The sequence below is a fragment of the Ascaphus truei genome, chromosome 2, assembly GCF_040206685.1.
Source record: "Ascaphus truei isolate aAscTru1 chromosome 2, aAscTru1.hap1, whole genome shotgun sequence".
NCBI classification, from domain to species: domain Eukaryota; kingdom Metazoa; phylum Chordata; class Amphibia; order Anura; family Ascaphidae; genus Ascaphus; species Ascaphus truei.
This window is the reverse complement of record NC_134484.1, coordinates 33707263-33722608: the sequence shown is the minus strand read 5'-3', so window position 1 is coordinate 33722608 and position 15346 is coordinate 33707263. Positions and strand designations below refer to the sequence as shown.

The following is a 15346-nucleotide window of genomic DNA, read 5'->3' as shown; positions in this document are numbered from 1 at the left end:
CAGCGGAGGGGTCGGGGGGCCAGCGGGAGGAACGGGGGGCCAGCCGGACAGACGCACGGCCGCCAACCTCCCCCCCTCTCCAGCGCGTGCGCGCACCCCCCCAGATGGCCCTGCAGGGGCCTGAGGCAGACAGGTGTGGATGGGGCAGGCTGCCGGAAGGGGGAGGAGTAGAAGCGCCGAGGAGGGAAAGCATTGCTGAGAGGGGGGGGAGGAGCGAAGGCAGTGATCAGAGAGCCGGAGGCGAGGTAATCTCCCCCAACAACATGAACCCGCCTCCGGCTTTTTTTTTTCAGCGCGAGCGCGGGAAAAGCAACAGCGCGAGCGCGGGAAATTTAAAAAACACACGTGTGCTGCTTGGACCAATATTTACTCGCCCGGGGGTTAAATCCACACGCCCCGGGCGTGTAAATGTATATAATTGTCGAACACTGTATATATATATCGCTTCTCGGCCTTTTGGCTAAGATCAAGTGTAGGGTCTGTCCTGTGAAGGATGGCCCTATTTGCATCACTTGGTCCTCTGGTCATGGGCTGAGGAGGCGGATTCAAAGTAGCCCGGGCATTTTTAATCTTGCACCTCAGGCTTGGAACACCTGGGGAGCATCACTTGCTGCACTGTGGCTGGCTGTTTGGGCGGCGGCCTCCACTTAAGAGCACTTGATCTGCACTGATGATTTTGCACCGTCCCCTATTTTTCCCGCACTTGGCCCCCCTTATTGCCTTCCACTGAGGGGACAAGCCAATTATTTTTTCACTCGCCTGGCCTTGCACGGGGCCGGGCGTGCACTCGTGCACACCCTTTTTGTGTTTGTACGTCTGAGCACCTCCTGCACTGCATCACACAGAGCACTGGAGCACTCACACTATGGATTGGTTTTGTTACGTGTTGGGTTATCGTCACCTCTCTCTCCGGAGAGCAAAGACTGAGTGCTGGCTAGTAGTCACCATACCTTCGGGGGAAGATTACGGTGGGTTAGTAGGCTTCGGCCGAAAACCCTAAAGACTTGGACCCTCCTGCGGCGTCTGCTGCACTAGGAGGGAACAGGATGGACGTCGGATTCCTCGGATGACGACGTCAATGTAACAGCAGAACTCCAAGGCTTCGGCTGGAGAGGACTGTTTATGGCACGGACTGGCCTACTCTCCGGAGCGGACTTTGTCACAAGTTTTGAGCACCTGGTCTCACTGGACCATGAGCACTGTTTTTGAGGTGTAATCACTTTTTTCACCACCCGGGCTACAAAAAAAAAAAAAAAAAAAAAAGAATGTAATTATACGTTACCGTTCCAAGGATTGGTAAACAAGAGACAGCACTCAATGTTGAAAATCATAGTGTATTAGTGAAAGCAAAAATACATCCAGAAACCCAACATTTCGGTCCTACAGATTGGGACCTTCCTCAGGGGGAATATGTGTGTATATAAATGAATGGAGAGCCCACAGTATATACAGTGCTTTACAAAAGGTGTGTGTGGAGTGGGAGTGGATATAAATGGTGTGTGTAGGTGTGGAAATGTGAGAGATTGTAGCACAACTAAAAGTGTGTGTGGATACTATGTGGTCCCTATAGGTGTATAGGGATGTAAAAACAAGGAGTATATATTCACACAGATACACACACACACACACACACTCTTACATCACTTGCTTTCAGGAACCTTTTGACACCTCTAGCCATAAAACACATCCACACCGGGGGAAGGACTAGCACAGATAACATTCCAAGAGACACTGTTTTTAAGTATACCTTTTGCTTGCTTCATTCATTTTAACATCGCCGGAATAAGAGATCAGTGTATCTCGAAAGCTCGCACAAATAAAAGCATTTCGTTAGCCACAGAACGGTATCATCTATTTATTTTTTGATTATTGAAGCTCGGCTAACACGGTACTGATACCTCTACATGTATATATTGTGGTGCCATCGCTGTGCTCTAGGGGCTGAATGGGGAAGCTATTGGACTTTTTCACCACAAAGAGTTAATTTAATCCTCCTTGGAAAGGCTATTCAGGTGATAACTAATGAAGCTAATCAACCTGTTCTGAATAGTCAGGAAGTGCTTTAAAAGGCTGGAAGCTGCAAGGCACAGAGAGATAGTTTATCCCAGAGAAGGGATGAGACAGAGGAGCTCCCCAGCTAATGGAGGCTGGTAAAAGAAGTCTGAGAGACACTGCTGAGAGAGCTGTGCTGAAGCAGTGACGTCTGGTTGCAGAGGACATTAAAGGACTAAAGATAAGGCAAGCGCTTTGTTATTATCTGAAGAGACTTTGTATGCAATGTACATGTTTTGGGGCTGACAACTGGCTTAGCTATCCACCCGGGTTAGTAAGGGTTGCTGCTGAAATGTGTAGTTAGCTTTCCTAAAGGAAATAGGATTTGATTTTATTATTTGGTTTTTGTCAAAGGGACGGTGGGCCTATTCATATTATTTATCCCTGCAAATAAACCCCAAGTATAGAGAAATACAGTGTTTCCTGCCTCATTTGGGACAAAAGATACTGCAATGTGGTGTCGGCATCACAATATGGTGGAGAATGCAGGCAGTCCCTAAGGCACCAAGCAGCGGAAACTGTGGGTTTGAACATAAATGCGAGGATTTAAAATGGCCACCCAACTGAAGTAAAAAGCAAGCAAAGCCTGTCCCACTATGAGTGATCAGCTGTGCATACAGCATGCACAGAGGATTTGTGAAGTGTTGATGCAATAACACCCAAAGGTCAGAAGATTTGTTAAGGTGCTGAACTCAAGCAGAGAAAAAAAAAAAAAAAAAAAACATTTTTTTTTCTGAAGAAAGTGTAAAGTCTGCCGGTCGGGTATGAAAAGGATTACAGTGTGGTATGTAACGTTGATGCTTTTTGCTGAAGCGAGTGAATTTGCAGCTAGCAAGTGCTGTGTGTAAATGAAATAGCGCCTCCAGTAGATCAAGGTGAAGAATACACCTGAAGGTAGAAAATGGAGGAAACAATGTGTTTTATGTGTAATATGCCTGGCCACACAAAACAATGTCCTTTCAGGAATGGGTATCCTGGCGTGATCCCACAAAAGGAGCCGCACCAGAGATGTTTATGGTGTGAAAAGCTGAACCATACCAAAGACTGTCCCTTCAGGCAGGATTACGATGACGATGATGATGATGATGATGACGGTGATGATGAGAGAGAATGTGTGCCCAGTATTTCTGCCTTAAAGCAGAAGTTACAGCCCAGAGTGTTTGGCGCAATAGTCACGGGAACGACGACACGCCTAGAGATGACAGAGGCTGCCGCTACCACCGTGTGCAGAGAGCCGAGCGAACCAGAGAGAACAAGTCCTGACTGGAGACTATGCTATGAGATGTCCCAGAAAGATGTGCAGAACTTCATCACAGACTTAGAAATTTCTCACAAAGAGGCTCGCGCGCTCAAAACAGAGCTGGAACTCTCACGCCATGAGGTCTCTGAATTGAAGGATTCTGAGGAAGAGATCCTTATTCGTTTAGAAAAGGTTAAAAGAGCAAATACAAGCCTGGGACAGAAAAATTCAGACTTGACTGACCAGATCAGTAAAGATGCTAAGAAGCTTCACCAAGCAGGGAAAGTGGAGAAGCAATTGATCCAGGAAAAGCTAGAGGTGCAGGAAGCACTGCAGAATGCAGAGAGGATGCAACATGTCTCCCTGGAGCAGCACAATCAAGCAGCGCACCTATGGCAGAGCCAGCTGCAAGAGCAACATGCAAGTCTGCAAGCAGCCAAGGAGAAGCAGCGAGTGCTACAGGAACGGCTGAGTAGCCAGTATGTCCCCACAGAGCAGCATGAGGAGCTGAGGGCCACGCTGTACGCCACAAGAGCATCGCTGGGGGCGGAGCTAGAAAGCCAGGTGATTCTGTATGAGAGGGAGCGTGAGAAGATCCAGAGACTGGAGCAAGAACTGGAGGAGCAGAGAGGCAGCTCCATCTCCATGAGTCAGTATGCCAAGGAGAAAGAAGCCGGGAAAACAGAAGCAGCGGCGATACTGGCAACAAAAACTGCAGAGCTCCAAAAGATGAAGGAGGTGCTGACGCAAGCCCAGAGCAAGCACCGTGAAGAGGTGAGGGGACTTGCAGGATCAAACTGAAGTCCTGCAGATGCAGATTGCTGAGCGCAAAATACAACTCGCCGAGAGGGAGGAGGTGACCGTCCGTCAGGTGGCTTGCCTGACATTGCGCTATGAAACCGAGATGGCTGATACCCACAGGCTGCTGGACCACACGGCTAATGAGAGGGACCGACTGCAGATAGAGCTGGACAAGGTCTGGGAGGAGCACAGGCAGTTGCAGGTCAGAAATAGAGGAAAAGAAACAGATTTAAGCCTTGCGCTGAACCTGCTAGGAGATAGAAAGTCGCGACTCAACGCCAAAGAAGATGAATTGGCAGCTGCACTGAGTGAAAAAAGAAATGCAGAAGGACAGCTTCATGACCTGAGGAAGGACCTGGAGTCTGAGCGTGCTGGCCTCAAGATGGTGAAGAAACAAAAGCGTGACCTGGACGAGATACTCAAGGCTCTGAAGATTGAGCAGGACGCTACGTTGGACTCTAATGCTGCCCATCAGGAGGTTTCTCAGCTGAAGTTGGAGAAAGAGGTTACCACCCTAAGACAGACACTTGGGTCACAGAAGCGGTCCATGGAAAAGAGGGCGGTAGAGATAAAGCAAGTGAGTCGCACCAGGAAGCGTGACTGCAATACCGTTGCAGTGCTACAGTCTATTTTCCACAAGGCACAGAATGGGAAGACCAAGGTGTGACGTAGTAGCACAGTAAGAAGCCAGTTGTACTGCAATACCCATGGGACCCAAAGTGGATTCCTTGACTGGAAGGCAGTCGCTGTGAAGAGACAGTCGAGAATGGGACTGAAGAGTGTCCATGTTCGTAAGATGAGAAAGACCTCACAGGTTGTCCAGCAACACTCCCAACGGAGTAAGTTAAGGGGACAAGGAAGAAAGGCCAAAGCCTACGAGTCTGCCGACTGTCATAGAGAGGCATCATGGTGTGCACTTGGGGTTAGTAAGACCCCCACCCAAATTGAAGTTCTGAAGATAAATGATGTGAAAATCAACCCTAATAGTACGCTGATGGAAAAAGGTCCAAAAGCCATCACCGCTAAAGCGGAGTTGCTGTCTTCACAAGAAAAGGCCAAACAAGCACTGGTGAGTGAACGCCATGAGCTAACTGAAGTCAAGGATCATCTACAGGGAAAGGGAGACTCTGAGCACAAGAGGAAGAAGGCAGAGATAGCTGATAGACGGCAGGATGCTCAGGAACATTTGAAAAAGGGGACACAACAAAGGCGGAGCTTCAACCCTAGACTCAGGCCGGTACAAGACAGGTACCAGTCTTCAGGCCCAGATGGACTGGCAATTACCCCCAAAAAAAAATGCCTAAATTGGAAGGCAAGAAAAAAAAAAGGGGGGAGGGAAGGGCCGAAGTCTGACAAAGAGGTGGGTGCACAGGAATAGTGCACAGGTTGCTCACAGGATAATGTTTCGCTGGGGTGAGGGATATGTGGTGCCATTGCTGTCCTCTAGGGGTTGAATGAGGAAGCTATTGGACTTTTTCACCACAAAGAGTTAATTTAATCCTCCTTGGAAAGGCTATTCAGGTGATAACTAATGTAGCTAATCAACCTGTTCTGAATAGTCAGGAAGTGCTTTAAAAGGCTGGAAGCTGCAAGGCACAGAGAGACAGTTTATCCCAGAGAAGGGATTAGACAAAGGAGCTCCCCAGCTAATGGAGGCTGGTAAAAGAAGTCTGAGAGACACTGCTGAGATAGCTGTGCTGAAGCAGTGACGTCTGGTTGCAGAGGACCTTAAAGGACTAAAGATAAGGCAAGCACTTTGTTATTATCTGCAGAAACTTTGTATGCAATGTACATGTTTTGGGGTTGACAACTGGCTTTGCTGGCAGCCGGGTTAGTAAGGGTTGCTGCTGAAATGTGTAGTTAGCTTTCCTAAAGGAAATAGGATTTGATTTTATTATTTGGATTTTCTCAAAGGGACGGTGGGCCTATTCATATTATTTATCCCTGTAAATAAACCCCAAGTATAGAGAAATACAGTGTTTCCTGCCTCATTTGGGACAAAAGAGACTGCAATGTGGTGTCGGCATCACAATATATATATATATATATATATATATATATATATATATATATATATATATATATATATATATATATATATATATATATATATATATATATATATATATATATATATATATATATATATATATATATATATAGCCCTTATTTAAGATAATGTGAAGACAGGTTCATAAGAGTTCATCTCCATTCATTGGAGTGGAAAGTCCCCTGGTCCCTTTTAAATAAAGATGGTACTATTTTTGTACACATTTGTGCATAGTTTGCAGCAGGCAGACATCTGGTCATTTATCTTTGAGCCAAAGTAACACTATGCTGTGCCAATGTGATGTAATTTGAGTTATTTCAGCAGTTCATCTATTTATTAAGCATATTTGTGTCACATTTGCCGAGGATGCTGTACTAGAGAAATAGTGCACATTGTAGCAGTAAAATAAAAACTATCATAGGAAGATGTACAATATATGGAAATAATATATACATGAGGCAACTTGTGTTAATTTATGATTAATTATACTGTAATAGACATGGGTCTGTTATTTTGAAATGTTGGGAGGCCATACCAACCCAACACAAAATTGCAGAGTGTATAATGAAATAGTGGCCTCTTTGCTATCGGCGTGAGGGGCTAGGCTCCACCTCCTGACAGGGGGGCTAGGCTTCACCTCTCCGGCCTGCCCCGTCCCCATCCCTGGCTCTCCTCCCCACCAGCATGGAGGGGCATGGTGCCGGGGGGGATGGGTCCGGGGAGGGGCAACAAGAATTGGCTATTTAAAGCGCAGCTGGTGGGAGCGTGGTCTGTTCGCTGCTCGCCAGCTATTTCCCACCCATCCCTTGTTAGTGAATTGTGCGGGAATTACCATAACACTGATATGTACCTAATTGTCAACAATTACATTGCTTACCTATCGTATTATTTGAAAATTGTATGAATATTGATGTTTCTTTGTTCTGTTACAGTATGAAGGCGTTATACTTTTCAAGGAAATGGAAGGAATGAAGTTCCTAAGAGAAGAGATCGCTGACCAGTTAGCCTTTGTCACAGCGGCTTTTGGGGAGTAGGTGCTTGTTCTTTCTAGACTGGGAGCTGGGCTGTTTAAACTGGGGGGAGTGGTGAGTGGGCGTGGTCATTTAGGCATGACTTCCGGGAGCACTCTCGCGACAACGGCTGGGTCACATGGGCCCGGCTGTAAGGGGCATGGAGTCAGTGGTACAAGGACGGGCTGAACGTCCCCTCACCCTCCATTTTAAAGGAGCACTCTGGCAGGGAGTGGCATTTACCCCATTAGTTATTTGTTTATAAAATAAATAGCTGCAACCTTTTATACCTCCAGATCTAGGGGGCTATGCACTAAGCAGTGAGCTTTTGCGTTCGCATAGGCATTTTGTGATCGTACTTAAAAAAATGAAGCCAGAGGCAGGATTCACTAACAAGTGAAGGGCATTTTGTTAAAGCCGATCACAAAACTGCTGTATTGCGTAAGCTGTTTCCCCCCCCCCCCCCCCGCTAACATGCTTAAAATTGTAAAGCACGATAGCTGATAGAAAAAAAAGCCGTCTCTAAGAGCGTCATGGAGATGCTGCATCTTGTATCCATTGGTACAGTGGGTACATCATGCTCATATAATATGGGCATGATTTACTACTATAGCAAGAAATGGTGAAGAAATAAAAAATAACAGGCCCAAAATAAAACACATTACATTGAAAAATCAACACATTACTAATCAATAAAACAATTGATTGGCACAGTGGGTACAATACAATTTTGTCCTATGTCCTATGACCTATAAATAGCCTTTTATGGATAACACTGTGTCCTCTACATAACATTTTTTTCTTCATTGGATACTTGTGAGTAGTGCTCTGTTACCTCCATCATTGTTTCTGTCATATAATATGGGCATGATTTATCATTATAGCAAGAAATGGTGAAGGAATTAAAAACAGGCCCAAATAAAAACACATTCATTGCAAAATAAAACACATTACATAGCAAAATAAAACACATTACATAGCCAACTAAATAGATAACAAAGGCCAATAAAACAATTGAATGGTGTGAGTACATCATTCCCATATAATATGGGCATCATTTAACACTATGCCAGTCAATTGTCAACCTAAAAAAACCACTCACAAACAAGATCCAATGCCATCAAAACAATCAGAAAATATAAACAAATAAAGAAGTAAACAGAACAACATTACCACCAATCAATTAATCCAATCCAAAATAAACACCAGAATTAACAATTAAAACACCAAAACAAAACCATAAATAAATCAAATAAATCTAAAAATAAACACAATCTTTCAAATGCATAACAGCAAATGAACCACTATTAAAAAGCAAACACCAAACAAAACACATTAATAAATAAATGAAAGCTGAAATTAAACAGACAATTAAACAGACAAAATCAAAATACCAAAAAAAGCCACTGTTAAAAAGCACCCCCGCTGAAATAAACAATTAAAACACCACTAAAAATGCCATTGTACTAAATAAAAAAATATAATTAATAGGCCAAAAATGTCTAAACAAATAAGCGAAATACATTTAAAATACATAAAAGCAAGCATTTGCAAAACAACCATTGTTTTTCCCTGTATGTGTATATATATATCCGTAAAAGAGACATACATAAATACTGTGGCTATGAATGGTCAGAAAAAAAATCGAATACCAAAATAAATACAATGAAAAAACCTATAAAATAAAAATAACATACATTCCCTTTTTTTCCTTACCTTTAGATATCTTCACCCTCCTATTCCCATGGTCAGCTCTCGAACCAATCCACGATCTCAAAGACCACAGGTAAAAATATCCATAGATGGCTGTAATGGCCCTACCGGGCTACACAAGTCTACACCTTTAAGAAATGTGCACTATGAGTGAGACTGAAACAGTCGTTCTCCCTGTGCGCCACTACTCATGGTTTTTATTTTATTTTACTACTGCTAAGCTAATGAAGAGGTTAATCCATCCAGCAACCTTCCCGATAGGCCTAACCACCAACCCTGGGGTACCTACCCCCTTCACCCACCCCCTCTACACCCAATAAACCAGGTACTCTGGCTTAACACCTTCATTGCCTTAGCAGCTAGCCGCTAAGTTAATGAAGCTGCTTTTATTTTATTTTGATAACACAGTATTGAAGCTGTTGGTCTCCGGTGCTGAACCACATTAATTTCAGCCCTGGGAACCCCCTGATTCCCAAGTTACAAGCCCCAGTATCAGGTGCTGGTATGTCCCTTCTTGTTTAAATGTCCCTGTCATGTGGGCTGAGGCAAGGAAATATTTAAACATATCTGGAATACCGGCACCCCGTAACGGGACATTTAACTCGGGAAACAGGGTATCCATGGTTCTGAAAATAATGCGATTCAGCTACGGAGACCTCCTGCTTCAATACTGCGTTTTTAATATAAAATAAAAGCCTTGTCAGTTAGAGGCGCGTCTGGAGAGTGACTGATTCTGAGGCCTATGTTAGTAGCCTTGATAAATAAAAATCGCCCTGCCGTTTATTCTGCCAGTTTTTTGGAGCGTTGCTATCATGGTATTAAGAAAGCCTCGATTACCAGTGATAGTAAAATTCCCAAAACAGCCAAGTAGCCGGTGACGTGATGATCACCTCTCTAAAAAGGCCAAATCTAGCAAATTATTTTAGCTGCAGAGAGAGCTGCACAGAGAGATCCGCCTCTCCCTGTGCAAAACACGCCCAAAATTAATGTTTTTTACTAAAAAAAATAATACTAGTGTAGCCATGGCTGGTCCAGACTGCTTCTCTGCCTCCTGTCATGTAAGTCCTGATAGCTACAGGCTTTCTACAAAAAGATATCTGAACTGTCTCAAAGGGTTGAGCTGCGTTTTCTTAATCCTTATGTTATAATAACACATTTGCACGGTTTATATAGATGAGCACAAAATTGTTGTTTTATATAAGTAATTTTTATATTTATTACTTCAATTATTATTCACATTAAATTGCCTCAGAGAGGAGCGCCTTAATCACACTCTTTTTTTTTATTAGCTGCAGGCTTTGGCAGGCTATCCTACGGGCATTGACTCCTCTCATGCTGAGTCTGAGTGACAGAAAAGGTGGTGCCACAAGGATCATGGTGCAGGCCTTGTGCCCTCCCCTTCTGGGGCATCAAAGAGGAAGTGCTAATTTATAGGAGTTCTCTTCCACCCCTCCTAGGGAGAGGAGGTGTGTGCTGCTCCTCCCGGCTGGGAGTGAGACTAGCAGTCAGTTCCTCATGGGCTGACTGCGTAAGAGAGATTATAGGCCTCAAGTCTACCAGAGAGCCAAAGCATCATCCAAAGTTCTGGGGACCCAGATCAATCATCATGCATTCGCTGAACTGCTAGCAGTGGCTGCTACCAATAAATCTTCCCTTTTTTATAAACCCTTGCCTGAGCTCTGTCTATTGATGGATGGAATTTGCCCTAGTTGGGGACTGACTCTGGAAATCCTGGAGCCCACTGGAGCCAGAGGCGCTGAAACCCTGAGTGAACATTGAAGATCTACAAAAGCCTATCCTGTTCCCCACACCATCGCGGACCACTCAGCTCTCCTGGACCCTCACAGGTATGACCACACCACAAAAAGCAGTAACCAAAACAAGTGTGTTACACTAGTGTAGATGAGCAGGGGGTCTAGGTGCTTGTGTATATATTTTATTATTGTGTAGTTTTGGTTTTCATGCTTTTTTTATTAGGTTTACCATTGACTGCTATAGTGGCTTATCATGCCCATATTATATGGTTATGATATACCACTGTGCCAATCAATGGGTACAGGGTGGGTATAGTGGTCCCGGGGTGGGTGGTTAGGCCTCCCAGGTGGGTAGCAGGGGAGGGTAGGTTAACCCCTTTATTACAATCAACTGCTAAGGTGAATTAGGGGTTAGGGGCCATTCAATCGTATTTTTTTTCTTGTATTCTTGCTTACATCGGAGGACATGGACCTGGAGTATGTGGTCAAGGAGACCCTTCATGATGGCAGGGGTAAGTTGAACGTTTTATTTACTTTATGTATGCTGCTGGCTAATGTTTGATTTTATAATGGGCAAATGCACTATTATCCATATGTGGATAATAGTAATTTTGCCCATTACTGTACTGTATGTGTTGGTGGGGGGTGGAGGGGAGTTTGTTGGGAGGTAGAGGAGGTGGGTAGTAGGGATGTTGTGTGTATTTTTGTTTATCGTGGGTAGAGGGATTGGGTGAAGGGAGTAGTAGCCCCAAGGATGGATCTTTAGGCCTACCGGGAGGGCTTAAACCCTTCATTACTTTAGCAGTATAACCCGCTAAGGTAATGAAAGGGTTAACTAAACCAGCAACCCCCCACAAGGCCTAAACACCCACCAAGGGCCAAATAGCACCTTCCCCCAATCCCGCTATCCACAATAAACCTGGCACTGGTAGTTAACCCATTAATTGCCTTAGCGGTTAGCCGCTAAGAAAATAAGGTACATGTAAATGCATTTTTCATGCATCTGATTCATGCCGGGGGTCTCCGGTGTTACTATTAATGGATATCAGCTCCGGAGACTCCCGGCATGAATCTGATGCTGAAACAAATGCATTTTTCTTTCTAAGTCCTCTCTCGCCGCCTTATCGGCAGGTTCTCACCACCTTCACGCCAACTTTTTCTAGCGGGAGGATTTTGAGAAGAAATCACCATTCTAGAGCCTCGATTAGCCCCGATAACCTACTCAAAGCTACTAGAATTGTACGAATGTGAGAAACTGCCGATAAGTGGCTTATCGTAGCTTTTTTAGGGGGGAGGGGGAAATGCCGATAAAGGCTTTTATCAGCCACTTATCGAGGCTTACTGAATAGCAGTTCTCATTGTGCTCATGCACAAACTCTGTGGACTTGGCTGCATTTCCCCCTGCAGTAGGTTTGGGTCTGCAAACCGCCATTTGGTGAGCAACCTCCGCCACCTTAGGCACCTGAGTCGGGGTGACCCCAGCAGGAGAGTGTGCCCGCTTGTCTTACTGCAGGCGAGTTGTCACAAACTCATCCGCCATCCTGGCAGCCTCAATGTACTGTAGGTCTGGGCATGATGTACCACTGTGCCAATTAATTGTTTTCTTGGCATTTGTAATTGTGTATATTTTTTATGTAATGCGTTTTATTTTGTGCCTGTTTTTTTAGCTTCCCCATTTATTGTTATAGTGGCAATGCATGCCCATGTTATATGGGCAAGCTTCAACACTGTGCCAATCAATGGGTAGTGGGGGTAGTGTACATGGGGTGGGTGGTTAGGCCTCCTGGGTGGGTAGCAGGGGAGGTTGGGTTAACCCCTTAATTACTATAGCGATTACTTACCACTAAGGTGATTAAAGGGTTAGGGCCATTAGTTTGTGTTTTTTATTGTATGGTTGTTGCCCACGGAGGACAAGGATGGGGATGAGGAGGAGGACAGCCTTCATCCTGGCATGGGTAAGTGCAAGTTTTATTTACATCATGCTGGCTGATGTTTTATTTTTAAATGGGCAAATGCACTATTATCCATTTCTGGATAATAGTAATTTTGACCATTACAGTACTTTTGAATTCAGGGGTGTGGTGCATTTACTTGAATGTATTGCACATTTTTTTTTTGCATAGGATTGATACCGCAGGCCAGTAGGGACCACTCGAGAATCCCAAGAAACCTGCAGGGACCTCCTGAGGAGCCCCGGACACCTGCAGGACCAACCCGAGGACGTCCGGACACCCGTGGGGCCCCCGGACACCCACAGAGACCACATGAGGACCCCCAGACACTGGTTTGGTGCCCGAACATCCACGAGGACCACCAGGAGGCCTCTCTGGCCTCCGGTATCAATACTATGCAGAAAAAAATGCTTTTATGCATCTCTCAATATTTTTAGCACCAGCTTAAATTCATCTTTTTGGGAAATTTTCTGTTTTTCCTTGGTGTTGTTCCCTTTATCTACTTTATTTCCATTATATAGATCTTTATAAATTGTGGTGAATTATTAACTATTGTCTGTGGATTTTCTGTGCACACCCCATCTTCTTTTTTGATACTATGTATTCTAGATTGCATCCTATCTTTCCGCAATCTTGTGGCCAGCATTGTATCGGACTTGTTAGCTTACTCAAAAAAAATTGTTTTGTATATGCTATAGCCTTTTCAGCTTTATCAGTCAGGCACAAATTTAATTTCCCTCTTAGATCCCGTAATTCTTTTTCAATGGTTATATTGTGATTTGTTTTATGTGCCTCTACTAAAGTCTTTATCTTCTCTTGCAGGATCGGAGCTTGTTTCTGTCTCTCTCTCTTTCTACAGTATGTTAACCTCTCACAACTGCTTTATGGGCCTCCCATAATGTAAAGGGTGAAGCTACACTTCCTTCGTTGGTTTGGAAATAATTATTTGCCTCGTTGCTAAAATGACCTCTGTAATCTTTAGTACTGACTCATTTAGTATCCATGTCCCTTTGCTTGGTTTCTTAGGAATATCTTCAATATGAACTTCAACTGGGGCATGATCTGACCATGGAATTGGGTGCATTGTGGCTTTTGTTATTTTCAGGATTAGCAGAGAATCTACAAATATGTAATCTATCCTTGTGTATACTTTATGAGGTGCTGAATAAAAATAAAAATCTATTTTCTGCGGGTTCATCTCTGCCCATGCATCTCTTAGATCAAACTCTTTAAGTCCCTCTTTTAACACTTTTCTCTCCCCACTTCTAGATGCCAGAGTTGTATTTAAAGCAGGTTTAGATCTCTCCTGTTTTTCATTTAAGGCTGTATTGAAGCCTCCTGCTAAAATTATGCGGCCTAGATATTTTTTACCTGTTAATCGGAATCATTTTGTAAAGAATGTTCTTTTATTTTCATTTGGTATGTAAGCCTTGACCAGTTATCTGTGTATCTTGTACGTCCCCTGTTAGTATTAGGTTTCGTCCCTCAGGGTCCCTTCTTATCTCATCTACCTTAAATGGAGAGTTCCTTGCTAGTAGTATGACAACTCCTCTTTTTTTTTTCTTTTGCAGATGCTGTGAATAACTGGGGGTAGTGTTTGTCCCAATATGTAGGTATAGAGCTAACAGTGAAACGCGTTTCCTGTAGGAATACTATGTCTCCTGATAGCCTTTTATATTCTGCCATTGCTATCTGTCTTTTTACCAAATTATTCAGTCCGGTGGTGTTGTGTGATATTAATTTCAGTGTCATTTTCATTTACGTGTTTTTGGGGTCTTCTTCTCTTGTGGGTTTGTTCTCTGTCTTTCCTGTAGCGGCGGCCCGGAGGTTATTCTTACATATATTGTTGCAATAAAACCATTTAACCATTTAAACATTAAAGAAAAAACATCATATAGAGAATAATCAAGCTGACTAACATAGCCTGGATTTGTTTGTTCACATTTCGTGAATCTTCGTCCTCTGCGGTCATGCAGTAGCGCTAATTCACCCCCATATCTCTGAGTGTGTAAGGACCGTTCAGCGTTCTCAGGCGGCGGGTCTGCCTACAAAATCAAATTTAAATTTTTTTCATTTCTAGCCTCCTTTTTTTTCAATAGAGTAAATAAATCACTGTTATCAGCTCTAAATTGAACAAACGCAATTCAACAGATGAAACCATACATTTAAAGTATATCCGCTTAAACCCCTTTTTTTTGTAATGTTTTTACGTTTTTACTCTAACGATAACTTTATGGAAGTCGGCCTTATCTTCATGTTATTTATTGTTCTTTCCATGCTGGGTACCACCAAACTTTTTTTTTTGCTTAATTTCTATTTACTAAACTCCGTTTCCCCCCGACTTTTAACTACTCTAACGTTGCTCTCAAATATAGTGGTTATTCTAATCTTCAGATTATCCGCTAGTCTAGGAGAATTCAAGCATAATACTTCTTAACTTTATCTGATTCTATTATTGTAGATTAGATTTTCCCCCGCTTGTAGGTACTCTAAAGCTGCTCTCAAATATACTGGAAATTCTATCCTTCAGGTTACCCGCTAGTCTATTGGGATTTAGAAGTGTAACATTATTTATTCTTATCTGGTTCTGTTGAGTTGGCGATTAACCCAGTCTCTTTGGGAAGACCGTCCCGGCCTTGGTTTTTTGGCATAGCTATTTACATCGGATTTTCTTTTTGTCTGCTGCAGCAGATTTTGCACAGACTTAGGAATACTGGGTCTCTTGGCTTTCCTCTATAAGGTGTAGTTCGCCTGCCTACTTCTTTCCACATGGG

The 15346-nt window shown here is 43.5% G+C and overlaps 1 long non-coding RNA gene across 1 annotated transcript in view; it reads left to right on the top strand.

Annotated features, from left to right (window-relative positions):
* Positions 1 to 13727, top strand: part of LOC142488482 (uncharacterized) — an 18681-nt gene extending 4954 nt beyond the window's left edge. Inside the window, exons 2-5 of the long non-coding RNA XR_012799427.1 lie at positions 7076 to 7173; positions 8876 to 8939; positions 10156 to 10713; positions 13395 to 13727. This is a non-coding gene — a long non-coding RNA (uncharacterized LOC142488482). The remainder of the gene's footprint in view (positions 1 to 7075; positions 7174 to 8875; positions 8940 to 10155; positions 10714 to 13394) is intronic.
* Positions 13728 to 15346: the final 1619 nt, after the last annotated feature.